Raw genomic sequence first — 15,829 nt, 5'->3', positions numbered from 1 at the left:
TCATATCCGGCGTGTTACGAGACTTTATTAATGCTCGTATAACCGTGTGTTAATGCAAGTCGATAGGAAATTACGTAATGCTTTTTGTCTTTCAAATTTGTTTACATAATATTGATGGGTAGTGTAAGAATACTATCGATGCGGAAGATTGAGTTTACTTATAAAAAAATCTGGATTCTATCGCGTTTTTATGTTATAATTTTCTGCCGCCGTTTGGAGGGCTGCAGACTTCATGGTCACGGGGCTTTTATTATAATGTCTATTGTCTAACATTACGTAAACATAAGAAATAATTATTAAATATTTTGTTTATGTCCGATTTCTTAAATTTATAGGTTAAGTTTATTAATTATCGTATTATTGTTGAGACTATATTAAGTTTTATAAAGTATAGTATTCCAGAAGCAATTATCGTAAAAATGGACTTGGTAAAAATAGGGATAATTTGAAGAACGAAACCTTTCTCACATATTTTAAAATAGACTAGGAAAGAAAAACTACTAAACAGATTTTCATAGAGATCTCACCAATGGACGGAGAGCTTCACAAGGAAGGTCTACGTGTATAATTCATTAATGTTTTACATAACGGATAAAAATTACATATAAAATTATGTTCTACAAAGTCAAGTCGATTTTATTTTATATAAATGAAATAGAATCACTCTTTTATCTTCATGTTTCTCATTTAATATATTTCACAGTCATGACTATAAATAAAAATATCACTTAAATAGACTAACTTCCTCCCTTATCAGTTTAGAAATAATTATGACACATTCGGTATTTCGCAATGACGGAACAAATCCACGTGCCCCGATAGCAAGCGGGTTTTCCTAGATCCGTCCCAGTTTCACAAGCTTACGTCATTTGAATGTAGAATACCACCGTGTTCGAAATTCGAACATTTTTATTTTATGAAAATTTGAATAGCCAAATATTCCATTTAATTGTTTAGTGGTTTGCAATTTTGAAATTTTCAATATATTTTTATAATTGCATTTTGGCAAATTTCATTTTAATGATAATAAACGATTAAATGAAAGTTAGCTAATATATACTTGATAGACATCTATGCGTAAAATGAAAATATTTTTAACACTGTTTTCAATGAAAAGATTTGATTATAATAAAATTGTATCCAATGATTTGTGCTAAAAATATCAAAAAATATAGAACATAATATAAATATGATAGCAGCCACTTCCGAATCGGCAAAAACACAATCCAGCAAATTCATGCAAAGCCATGCATGCCAAGCTAAATATATTATTAACATTTGAATTTATGATGCTTTGACAAGGCTTGACAAGCATATTTTATTAATCACATGAACAGCGCATAACACAAAACAATTAATTTCAGCAACCGCAGTGTACGGTCCCCACCGACTTCCCACTTAGAATACGGACCCCCAGCGCATACGTGGAGCTCCAACAGCCCCGCGCACTACTCTCACACCGCCCCTGCTGCTCCCACGGGATTCGCCGCGCATAAATACCCATCACAGTTAGACGGTAAGTCATAAAACAATACAATATTATAAAATAATAAAAAAGTTATTTTAGATAGATAACAGCACAATTGAAAAAAATAATTGTTTAATACTGTTTTAATGAGTCGTATTCAATTATTGTAAGGTCAAAATAATATCGAAAAATTTCGTACTTACGATTATGATCATTTATTGAATAGTTATTCAAAATGTAAAAACTATTGAATTTATAAAAAAGAATTCTAACATCAGTATGTCTTAAACTCATACACAAAACTATAAAGTTACCGTTTTTAATAACTTTATATATGTATATTTCCACATATCCATAAAAGCAACATTTAATAATGGAATATAACACACACCACTCAATAAGGAGAAAATCCGACGAAAGTGGAAACAAAAACAAACAATGTCATTACGATTCGTGCCACTTAGAAGCTAAATTGTAATGTCAACTTATATAACCTAACTGAATGGATGTCGATAACTGACTGTTACACAACTCATTGTCTACGAGACGTCTTGGTCGACTATGATAATAAACAGGTTCACATTCTAGAACGTATTTTTACTTTTTGTAATACTAAAGAGAACAAACTTGTTGTGTTCGTGGCCACTCTATGGTCACTAAAAAGTAAATTGTATGATTGACATTTGTCATTGTAATAAAAGAATATTATATGAAAATGTACATATTATAATTTCATTTACAATGAATACATAACAAAACTGCAAGCTAGTAAGCGGGTCAGTTAGTGTCGACTGATCAGAGAAAATAACCGCTCACTAGTCGACTTATAGTAGGGAAAATACCAAAAGGAGGATGCTCCAAAATATAGACCAAATTGCCAATGTACTGAGGGGTCTAATGAATACCTTCATCAGACGGAAACACGATGTTTTTGCTTTGAATGACGAGACGAGCTTTCGTTCGCCAGATGATACGCGATACGACCGCCGATAAACAGTAGAAACACCTTGAATTACAAAGTATTGTTTGGTATTCCACCGCGCTCGCCATGCTTAGACATGAGATATTAAGTCTTATCATGCCCAAAAGCGGCGATAGCCCAGTTGGTTGTGGAACGGACTGCCGAGACAAATGTATGCAGGTTCAAGTCCCAAGGGCACACACCTCTGACTTCTCTAAATATGATGTGTGCATTCTTTGTGAATTATCGCTTGCTACGACGGTGAAGAAAAACAATGTGAGGAAACTGGCATACCTGAGAAATTCTCTGTAGGAATTTTCGAGGGTGTGTGAAGTCTACCAATCCGCACTAGGCCAGCGTGGTGGACTAAGGCCTAATCCCTCTCAGTAGTAGAGGAGGCTCGTGCCCTACACTGGAACAGTATAATACAGGGCTGGTATTATAATGTCCAAAAGTTATACTGGCTACAATGTATGATGAAAAGACACCATCTTCAAAATAATTGAAAGTAAATTTTCAATAATAAAGGACCGATTGGCGAGAGATCATTAACACTGTACAATAAATACCACATAGAACTTCGACAGCATTCATTTTGAAGATGTTATTAAAGTCGATTTTATTTTTGTTTTGAACGGACATTCTAAAAGTAAAAGTAAGTTAAGTAGGCCACTTATTGCGTAACGATGGTCAAAGTTCGACGCAGCTGCGCACCCAGCATGAGAACATTTTTTATGTAACATACCTTTAGGGTACATTTTGGCTAAATGTCAGTAGTTTTTTGTTACACATGCATTGCGTCGAGTTGAAATTGGCATATTGTGGCAATGATTTACTTAATTATATCAAAATTAAATGTATCAATAATATTGATACATCAAATAAATTAGCAAAAAAGTGGAGACCACGGACAAGCGCAGCGTTGGATGGCCATTTGTGAGGTAGACAGATAACTTTGATAAAGCTCGCAGGAACACACTGGATGTAGGCCGCTTTTGAAAGTTCCGTCTGGAAGTCTTTGGAGAAGGCCTGAGTTCAGCAGTGGACTTTATGTAGCTGATGGCGATGTGTTTAATTTAATATTTTTATTGTAAATGTGCCAATAAAAATAGCCTGTGTATGCACGCGATAAATCTGCTGTGAAAAAAAATCCGAAGATCACTCTACTCTAAGTATGCTAGGTGTTTGTTTGTTTAAGTAGGCGCGTTGTTTATCAACACGTTTGGTACTAGTTTGGTATGATTTGTGGTTATGATGTCCGCGGTACAATACTTGTATTTTATAACAAGTATGTCAATGTGGCTATTTATAATTCAAACTCTAGCAGCAAAACATTAAAGTTTACCTCAGACTGTTGTTAGTCAGGCCCGTTGTAAGTTGTAACAATAAGATGGTCGTAAACTGTTCCATTCGTCTCAATTTTACGGTTACTTGTGTCCATATAATGCAGCAAAGCAAAGCTTCGGTATGCGTATGTTGTAATCGAATTGAATATTCATCAGGTTTTTAATGTTTTCGTGTTAGTATGAAAGTAACAGTATTTAGCACAGTCAGCCACAAAAGTTTAACTTTAATCGAAATATAATGTTGTCTTTATATAATAAGATACAATGTACTTTTTAAAAATCTAGACTCTCGTTGTACTGTATTGACTATTTAAAATACATTTTTAATTGCATAAAATTAGACAAAATTGTCAAACTGCAATACAACAGCATATTTTTTCACAAAATTATCCGAAACTCGCATGATTGTTCTAAAATAATGTCTAATTGCAGAAACCTTTAACCCATCATAAACAATGCTAATAACGGGATGAGATCATTATGTCAAATGTTCGACTTTCTTTTTTCAGAGATGATAGTGATGTCCTCGGTTAATGTTGACGACGTTGAGCCGATGCCGTGGCCTTCTGAAGAATTATATTATCGATATTACGATCTAATCAATGAAATTTGGTAAGATATGCGTCAAGCATTATTTCTATCAAGTCTGCCTGATTGGAATCCCTTCTTGCATTTCTCTGGAATGTCTGTTACTTCGGTAACTCTTCATCACCGCTTTGGTGATCTTCTTGTTTCAAGTGCTTCTTCCAAGACCGGTGCGGTGTATATGCTCTGTGGATCCTGGCTGTATATTTTCAAAATGCTCCGTGTTCTTTTTCAACTTCGCTCGGTTTCTGGATTTTTTTGTCTGTATATTTTTTGCTGGCAGCTAAAGATACTTCCAAATGATTGCAATACAGGTCCAATATAAATTCGCAAGAGCCTCCTCTCTTATCTTGGCTCCCGAAGGTTATCATTCGTCGACCTGGTTTACACGTTTATAACTAAGTAGTAAACATCTATTCGGCATTTGCATAACTTTCCTTTTCAAACGGAAACTATCGTGTTGGTGATGAAATGATTCAAAACAAATTACATGTGGACTCGCCCTGTCATTTTCTTGCAATGTTGCATTTCGGTGTTGCGAAGGTGAGTATATCTGCTGTGAGGTTCAACTGTAGCTTTTTCCAATGCGCGATTTCAAGAGCACTGTAAACAGGAGCAAAGAGCTTTATTGTGTTATGTATATGTTCATCAGCGAGCAAGAATTTGCATTACTTTTTAAGAATTCTTACGTGAAAGGTTTTGTGTTTCACTGCGGCGTTTAGTTGTAAGCAAACTAAAAGTCAAGTCATTGCATACACACGACAGTGATTCATAATTTTAAGGATTTTTGTGGATTTCAAATTGCAATAACAATTAAATAGGCGTGATACAATTATGTTGCGTTTAATGTTCGATGTATGATTTAATTTATGAATAAAAAATAATATGAAAACATTGCGTCACTTAAATCGATAAATACAAAACAATCTAATCAGAACCAACCTACTTAGATGTAGGAAGCAAATTAAATGGGCACGATCGGTTACCTAACGATTTTCAGGGAAGCCTAAGACTATTGTATAAAGCGTAGCACCTGCATTGATATTTTGTTTGATGTAGTGAAAGTGCATTATGTCACGGAAACCAGTCAATCTAGTTCGACGACTGCGTCCGCTTGAAATGCGAGATTCATGTGAATCTACTTGCAGATATGTTATATATAGTAAATCTAATACGTGTAATATTATCTAGGCTATATTTTTCTAGACACTTCCTGCTTAATAGGTCGTTGATGTTAGAAATAGCAATATTTCTATATCTCATGTACTGCCATCATTAAATATATACTGATGGTAGGTCTCTCATATGTAAGAGTCCGCCTGGGTACATACCACCGCAATGTTTATATCTGCTGCCAAGCAACAGTGTAAAGTCAATGTTGTGTTCCAGTTCGAAAGACATTGTAGCCAGTGTAACTACTGGACATAATAAGACTTAACATCTCATGTCTCAGGATGGCGAGCGCAGTGGAATAGCAAACAATACTTTGTAATTCAAGGTGTTGGATAGTGTTTCTACTGTTTATGGGTGGTCGTATCGCTTACCATCAGGCGAACGCCAAGCTCGTCTCGTCATTCAAAGCAATAAAATATAAATTATTTCAGCTAATTCCGCTTTGGAATTAACTGAATTATTATCAACAATTATAACGTGTAAAAATTGTACACTGGAATTTTATTTTAAATAGTAAAACCGCATTTGAATACAATTCACTTTAACTTGTTATTTAACATCTAGATCTAAATTTCTACAAGGAAGCTCACGTCTGAGATAGTAAAGCGAGCCGAGAGCGGCCTCGGGTCATTATTTATTAGGTTATATAATAGATCTAAACTTTATTTCATAATACCGGCCAGTTACCGCATAGTACTTTACAAAAACAGCCTTTACTAACCTAGATTCTGTCGGAGAAATATAAATTATACATGATTCTGTGAAATGGTAAAGGGAAAATAAAATTATGAAAGACCAGTCATAATTAAAAGAAATGAGATTAAACATTTTATCAATGGGGAAGGGTGTGTGGTCGATTTCATTAGTAACTAGGTCAGCAATGTGTCAATATCTAAGTATTTAGCAACACATAATAATAATAATATCAGCCCTGTATTATATACTTGCCCACTGCTGAGCACGGGCCTCTACTACTGAGAGGGATTAGGCCTTAGTCCACCACGCTGGCCTAGTGCGGATTGGACTACACACACCTTCGAAATTCCTACTGAGAACTTCTCAGATGTGCAGGTTTCCTCACGATGTTTTCCTTCACCGTTAAAGCGAACGATAAATTCACAAAGAATGCACACATGATTTTTTTAGAAAAGTCGGAGGTGTATGCCCTTGAGATTTGAACCTGCGGACATTCGTCTCGGCAATCCGTTCCACACCCACTAGGCTATCGCCTCTTAGCAACACATATTGAATACAAATTATTAACTTTAAATTATTTAATGTTTCCCATTTCTTTTCCTTATAATGAATTCCGTCGATTGTCCACATGTTCGAACGCGATTAACTCAAAAACTACCGAACGGATTTTGATAAAATTGGTATGGAGATAGTTTGAGACTTTAAGAACGATATAGACTACAACTCGGAAAAAATATATCGATAGCGGGATTTTATCCGGAAAAACTCTTTCACCCGGACGAATTAAAGACCTTATTTAAAACAAACCCAATGTGTTTATTGAGATCTAGACTGATGCAAGTTCTCTGACACAGAATAATATCAACTCTATTAAACCAAGTTGTTCCAATGACATTTACATTGCCGCGGTTACAAGGTTTGATCCGAGAAAAGTAGTATTTAATACACGTAACAACAATTCCGGCTTCATTTGCATTCAAGTAATAACTTCTCTTACTCAGATCCTGTACGCTTTCGAATAATATCTTCCGTTATTTGGTAATTTATAAATGTGATAGCTATTTTTTGATTTTTAATATTGTTGTAAGCGGCGATAGCCTAGTTGGTTGTGGAACGGTCTGCCGAGACGAATGTCCGCAGGTTCAAATCAAGAGCACACACCTCTGATTTTTCTAAAATAGAAAAATCAGAGGTGCTTCGTGAAGAGAAAACATCGTGAGGAAACCTGCATACCTGAGAAGTTCTAGGAATTTCGAAGGGTGTGTAGAAGCCTACCAATCCGCACTAGGCCAGCGTGGTGGACTAAGGCCTAGTACTACTCTCAGTAGTAGAGGAGGCCCGTGCTCAGCAGTGGGCAAGTATATAATACAGGGCTGATATTATTATTTATATTATTATTATTGTTTTGAGGCCTTCTTTTAAACAGCAACATTGAGTCTACAAATACGAGTTAGATTGTAATATCTTTTTGACATGTGGGCCAATATTTTTGGATATAGATTAAAATTAACATAGGACCTCGTAATAGTGAACCAGGGTATTCGTTTGGATTATCTCTATACCAAATTGCATAAAATTCCGTTCAGTAGATTTTAAGAAGATACAGACAGAAAGAAAAGGGGTCTTTGTTTTTAATGTGTATAGATTACTGTCAGTAAGTAAAAGTCTTCAAAACCCAATATATCAACTAAAACTTTTGTAAACAATATATCGAATTCGAATCGTGAAACTGCGGTAACTACGTTTTATCTGTAAATATAGTATCGTAATTAAGGTCAACGAACCTCCGTCAGGGGTTTTTGACATTGTCGACACTGCTACTAGTCTTGCAAGACTACTTTCAACGGGTGCAGGGCGCGGATAAAAACTGCATTCGGAAACACACATTCGTACTCACTTTCACGCCATTTTTATCGGACAGGTCCCGATTAAGATGACGTATCCGGGGGCTTGTTCCCCAATTAATTGTATTTATTATTTTTTTTCTATTTTCTATTCAGTGTTGTTACTTCAGCTTTATTGTGTAGTAATTTGATATAATCACGGGGATTGAAAACGATTAGTATAATAAAATGATTTTATAGTTCAATTAACATTGAATGGTTTAAAACTAAAAACCACAATACATAGCAATTAATTATTGTACAAAACAATAACCTCTATAAAGTTACAGTTAGAATAATAAAATGACTATAATATTATAACAATCATACAAATAATTCCCCCATACGTTTTATTGTTGAATATTCATCAGCCATCTTACTATTTACAAGCTAAACTTGCTAAGCGTATTTACCTTTGGGACCCTAGCAAATATTCAAGTACATACCTGGCAGCATTAAGTATCTTCACGGTTATATAATGTGTGCATAAACGTAATGCTTGAAGCATTAGTATGTTTAGAGAGAAAACAGTGTGTTTGTTTTGGACTTTAAGGAAATTGTGACTATTAAATATTCATTTTCGTTGAAATTATCATCATCAGCCGCAGCATGTCTACTGCTGAACATGGGCCTCCCTCAAAGATTTTCAGATCGACCTATTGGAAGTGACCCGTATCCTGCGACTTTTATTAGGTCATCTGTCCACCTCGTGGGTGGATGTCCGACGCTGCGCTTGCTAGTTCGTGGCCTCCATTCCAGAACCTTCTTGCCCCATTGGCCATCAGTTCTGCGAGCTATGTGCCCACTGCCACTACACCTAATCCGATAGGCTATGTCCATATATGAAATTATGCTGAAATTGTAGTTTAAAAGAGTATTTTCGACGATTTCCCCTAATTATGTATATGGCACGAATAAAACTGGCTGGATAATCGATAATCCGAATAAAAGTAGAGATGATTGAATTTCTATGAATTTAATAATTTATCGAATTTTTGATTGCCTCGGTGGCGTAGTTGTATGACGGCACAACTGCAGTGCTGAGGTTTTGGGTTCGATCCTTGGGTCATGAAAAGTGATATTGAGTATTTCTGCTCAGTATCAGCCCGGAGTCTGGAATTTATCCTTTATATGACGATAGGGTCGCCCCCTATCACATCATGGGACGTAACATGCACAGTAAAAAGCGGATGCATCAGTAGCGCCGCCGTCTACCCCTTTAAATTTAAAATGCGTGAGTGTGTGTAATATCTATAAAAAAGTTATCAAATTTCGCATAAAACCACGACGAAGATGTTAATTATTCAGCTTCCATTTAAACCCAGACCAATGTGATATTACAGGCTAAGAAGTAGCAACAAAAAACTATTCTTAGGTGATTCACGCTCGACTTGTTTCACTCAGAATAGAATAACACAATGGAACCTAAAGAATATTATTTTGAAGAGTTGTGCAACAATTATTCAGCTAAGTGAGAGAATTGGCACTGTTTGGAACTTATCGTGGTATTACGTCATTTATGTAGTGAATTGTAGTGATCATAATTGATGCAAAATACATCCGAATATAACTTCTACGTTTTTTATCTTTATTTATGGGAGCGTTGTCATATATTTACAATAATGTCGCTTCATACGTCCGCGTTCATTTTTAACCGACTTCAAAAAAAGGAGGAGGTTATTCGACGTGAATGTTTTTTTTTGTTTACTCACTTCTGATACTTTTAAAATATTTTTTTAATAACACCCTAGCTGCTACTGATGCAAGAGCCGACAACAGATTGCCTTCATTGACTTAGACTTTTATAAATATTTTAAAAATAATGTCAAGTAACCAAAGTATTATTTATCGAAAATCTCAGATATAGGGAACATCAACTAAACCATATTTTTACCTTGTTACGGTTTTTTCTATATTTGATTCACTCCAAATGGTAAATAACGTGATGAATATAATTTTTAATTTAAGAAATTAATTGTGTGAAAAACCAATACATTTTAATATCTTCTTAGGGATAAATAACTTATAATATTTTTACAAACAGTTATACTTCTAAAGGGTACTTTCCATATTGAATCTAAAATCAGCTGGTCTAAACAGGGTAAAAAAATATTTCACTTACTCTATAAATTAATATAATATACTTTATGAGAAATGTATGACATAAATCCATACTACTAGGACTCAATATTAAACAATTGTTCAATTTTTTGTAAACTTAAATCTATTTAAATTTAATCTGTATGCATCATTACCATAAGTTCCATAAAATCATTTCCTAAACCATGATAAATATATATTTCTTGAGCAAACATAATTCTTTTCCGTTGTGCTGTTATCTACTACAAAATATTCTTTCATTTACATTTCTATTTTACCTTTTAGGACAACCTCAAAAAAGAGCAATGAGACGACAAATACCATACCATTACCATCATTTAGGTACCTTTTATTATTCATACGTGCACAGCCAATTTTCACTACCATTCCCTAATTGTAGAGGTACCCTGACGACCGTCAGCGGTTTTTAACGCTGCGTGATATTTACTTAGTCGAAAAACTATCTCCACATCATGGGTACCTCTTTAATTGTGAAGGTAGTACGACTGGCAGAAATGATGCATAGTATTCTGTTGTATTTAATATTATACATCACTGATATGACGTGATGTAACGCAATGTTGAATTTGTGATAATTTGTAACACACTTTACTAACATCAGATTTTGATGACGACTGATGTCTTCAGAGAATTTAACAAAAATATGTTTTTGTTTTTAATTAGCTCATATTGTAATTGCTGTTGTTTATTTCAAGAAAATTTCACGCAAACATGAACAAATAAATGCAGTTAAAAACAAACAAGAACTTGCACAAAACTGACGTGATGACGTAATGACTGACTTTTGAGACAGGCCATGGTAAACTGAACGGGGTGCACGCCGGGCTTCTTTTACTGGCGCCGTTGGGCGACGGGACTCCAACGACGGCTGGGACACAACAAAAACAGGACACACACCCATAGAACCACCATCCTCCATCCTCCACTCAGTGTACAGCGCCATCAAAAACACTTTCTCCACAGCTCCTTCGTACCATGAGGAACCTTTAGTGAACCAGCCCCCACCTCCTCCACAACCAGTCCCAGAATTCAAGCCCATGGGCTGGGGAGCCGTGAACTCCTACGGCGAACCAGCTATGGTCGACGCATACTCTGATTATGATCCAAGAAACACGCACCCGCCTTTCGATTATAGTATTTCCAAACATGCGGTAGTGACGCATTCTAAAGGTCTCACTCCTGAGAAAATGCAAAAGATCAGGAATAATTTGAAGAAGGTTCAGGTTTACCTCAATCAAAACGAAAGGTCTATCGAAGAGGTGCCACAATTCACTCGATTAGAGAGTTATGCTAAAATGTTGAAAAAAGGACAGGTTCCTTTCGTTTCCACTCCTGTAGTACATGATAATGAAATAGGGGTGCTACCTGCGGAGCTGTTACCAGACCCACTTTTCACCACGTCCTCATCCACTACAACTTCCACTACCACAACAACCACGACAACACAACCGCCACACACTACAGAACAGAATAGAAGGAAAGACGTGAAGTACATTCTTCGCGGGAACAAGATCGTTCAAGTGTGATACGACTGACTTGACTGACTTGAGGTATGTGATGACTTGACGTTGACTGACTATTTACCGTAGATCCAAATTGTATATAACATTATCTACGAAAGCTAAGTATAATTTTCCTTTTGTAAATAATATATAATATAACAAAATTGTAATTAAACTAAATACGTACGTCACGTTAAGTAATCGACGGATTTTATGAGGAAAATAACTTCAATTAAAAAATACTAATAAATATATGAAAGATTAATTTTGACACTTAATAATGACTTTGTCAATTACAAAACTTATTGGACCTTAAGCATTTGTAAATATCATTAACTAATTTGTTTCTTATTGTAATAGATGCGTCCCTATCTCCGATTTTAGTTTTGGGTCTATGGTGACTTCTACATTGACTGACAAATCACAGACTCGTCCGCTTTCAATAAATAAGCCCAATCTATCAATCCGATCCTATACCAATAAAAATATGACATTTATACGCATATCAAAAGAATGTTCAATCCCCTTAGAATGTCTCACACGACTTGAATTTCGATGTCGTTTAATTTGGAAGTTTGTGATTGGTCGAGAGACCAAGGCGTCGGTCACGTGTTAGTCTCTCGACCAATCATAATAAAACGGCACGATATCCACCAATGCGTCATTCACGTGTTAGCAATAAACACCCAATAGAACACGGAGTCGTATCTTTTTTTTTCCACATTCTAAGCCCATTGATTGGTCTATTGTGATCGATCGAAGACTCGATTGGAATTGTTTCTTAAAATCAGCGGTTAGTACGGTTTCAAATTATTGACTTAGTGTTCGTAGAGTCCAGGAAATTCATAGGTTAATATTTCTTTCTTGCGGCTTCCCCGCGTGCTCCATCTTTCCTGGAAAAGATTTTTTTTTTATACGAGCACGGCCAAGTGACCCCACTGCACCTGATGGTAAGTGGGGTCCAATAGAATATCGACTGACCAGAGATGATTACCCCTTGATAGTCGACAAAATTATGCCGGCCTGTTGGAACCACATATACAGTCTGCTCCTGGAACGTGACACACTTACGTGGGCCACTATGGCGGGTTTTACAACTTGTAAGGTGGTCGCTATCCGGGTGGATACCAACAGCACATAGTTATTAAAATATACGAACCAATATTTTTACGAACGCAAACATTACTATTTTGAAACATCTATGTACATACATATACACTTGTGTTTATAATTTTAATTGTGAATATTTAGTCGACTTTTACTAACCATGACTTTCATTTTACGTAATTAGATTTAATTAGAATATATTGTGGTGTACTTGTATTGTATCGTAACTTTATGAAATCACGCAAATATGACAGCGTTGATTCACTTAATTATGATAATATTAAGAGATTTAATATAAAATGTTTTCTTACGGAACGCTAAGAGAAAGTGACGATTAATAATATTTGTGAGAAATCAACAAGACTAGGTGAACAATATTCCGTAAACAATAAAATATTCAAATTCGAAATTCAAAATTGAAATAGTAGATCTCCAAAGAGGTAAACAAAGATATTTACTTTGGTGTATTTTGAACGTTTGCATAATTTAATTTATCTTGTCTATGTACAAAAATACCTAGTCACGGTGTGCAATAAAATAAAAAGTTAGAATGTTTGAAGACCATAGCGAGACGGGTTTTCACTAATCATAATTTTGTCAGACATCTGATTTCAAGAGTCTTATATAACATGATTAATAGCGTTAATACTTGAATATACTTTAACGACTATGTTTTATTATACCATCATTAGAAACTACAGTGTTAGAATTTTAATTAATTACAAAAAATACTATGTAATAAGTCGTTATTTCTTTTTAGCCTCGCTACTAAAAAACCTACTAAGTGATCAAAATAATGTAATTATTCTTAATTAGGACTACTGAAACGATCTTCAAATTCCTTTCCGTACTAAAACTTCTATTTAATTTCTGTACTAGGAAAACCGTAGCGCCAGTAAAAATCAGTTTTATATAATCTCTCGTTGGTTTTACAGAAGTTCCTGTTCAGACAGCAGTGCTGGGCGGCGAAGAGCTGCAGCATTACTTCCACGCATAATTTAAAGATTACAAGATTTGATCGACATCATCAGAAACCCGTGCGGCAAAATATATCTTAAGGGAACTGCCGCGTACTGAAATTGTTACTTATTTATACCATTAAAACTCTATGAAGGAATTTAAAAAAGAAATTTAAATTTGGAATTTCAAAAAGCCAGTAACAATTCGTCATTTAGTTTAAGTGTATTTATTTAAATTTAGATTATGTTTTGTACAATGCGACATAAAAAGTAAAATGGCGATCAGCGATCAAATCTAATATTTTAAAAACTAGATACAAGGTGATACTCAAAACTTAGATATTTCACATAATTTGTGTACAGAGATTTTTCTACAGTGAAATCTTTGTTCTGGCATAGCTAAGGTTTTAAACGTAGGTCTTGCTTACGACTGTACTTTTAAAGACTATCAGTGGTTCCAAACCCATTTTACTCGCTTATCTATATTGTAAATCTTATAGTACTAAAGAATTAAGTGCCACAGTTTATCATAATCAAAATTATGGTATGTTAACAATTAATAGTGTTACAAGGCGTACCTTTAAGAAGTAAATAGGTAATCTTAGTTTGAGAGCCACTGAACTACATTTAAGTACAATTTTGTAGCATTAAATATAAGTTCGAAATAATGACGCGATAGGTTATCCATTGCGGTAATAATTGTTGAAATGTAAAAAAACTGATGTTCTAATTTGCCGATTAACTTATTTAGAATTTGTCTAAATTTATGATATATATGAAATAAAAGGTATTTATATAGATAGGTATTTGTAAAATGGATTAAAGTTTTAATTCAATTTTAAAGTTATTTTAAACGTTGGTTGGTTTACATATTAAAGCTATTGTAATGAAATATTGATGTGAAATTAAATTATGAACAATTATACTTTTTTTTCCTATGAATTTTGTAGATAGAAGTGCAATATTAATTCTTCCATGATTGTATAAAAAAATTAAAATCGGATGTAATTTGTAAAAAATATTCGTACTATGTAAATATTATTTATATTTTGTAAAATAAAGTGTAAATAAATTACGAGGGATGTGTGATTATTTTTTTTTATTATTTTTGTATCTACAATTAGCATTACGTTTATATATTTTATTGAGAATTAGTTATAAAAATTAAAAGATGTATAGAACAATGAAATGTTCTTTATTGAACACATTGACACACACACATATTTGAAATAAAAAACAATACTTGTGTTAACTCTAATTAGTTTTATACCAAAATATTAGTTATTATTCATAATGACTTCATACGTCTTTCGGTTTTTTTTTATTTCAGTGATGACGCATCCTTATCGCTGTGGTATACCTATACAATTATAATTAATTGATCATTTATTTTCTAAATAAGACTCTAGTTATGACGTATTACTTAGAATCAAACGAATAAAAACGCTGCTACTTATTAAAATTAAATGGCTTATGAAAATAAATTACAATAGGGTATTTTACTCACATATTTTTTTATGTTTATCAGAAATTTAAGTACTTACTTTAAAATTTAACACAAAAAGTAAGTTCATAATTAACGAGATATAAGACTTTATCTGATGGAAGGGCTAAATGTTAAATAACTAAAACGAGACGGCATGATATCTAGTGACATCATGCACATGACGTTGCGCGCGAAAGAAAGAGTTAGCGCGCTATTCCAACTCCGCGCACATTGCAATATTTAAAATAAGAATGTCGCCATTTCTTAACTATTTTATTGCCGTAATCACAAAAGGGTTTCTTTTTCAAATTATCTACTATTTCTTTTTTATTATTATTATTTTTTATATAGGCGGACTTAATGCCGTAACCATTTTCTCCCAGTCAACCCTTGGGTGGAGTAGAGATGAAGAAGGTTCTATTACGTATAGTATAATAATTTTCAAAATCGAACATACTAAAAAACCCTTATTGCATCATTTCATAAAAATATGTATGGGGATATCCGGAGGATGTTATTTATTGCAACATTAGCCCGTAATC

At 34.2% G+C, this 15,829-nt stretch overlaps 1 pseudogene; it reads left to right on the top strand.

Moving 5' to 3' along the window:
- LOC119188318 overlaps positions 1 to 14,619 on the top strand; it is a 41,921-nt pseudogene extending 27,302 nt beyond the window's left edge.
- The last annotated feature ends 1,210 nt before the right edge of the window (positions 14,620 to 15,829 follow it).

Source organism: Manduca sexta, chromosome 20, assembly GCF_014839805.1.
Source record: "Manduca sexta isolate Smith_Timp_Sample1 chromosome 20, JHU_Msex_v1.0, whole genome shotgun sequence".
Taxonomy (NCBI): Eukaryota; Metazoa; Arthropoda; class Insecta; order Lepidoptera; family Sphingidae; genus Manduca; species Manduca sexta.
This window is presented reverse-complemented; position numbering and strand designations above follow the sequence as displayed.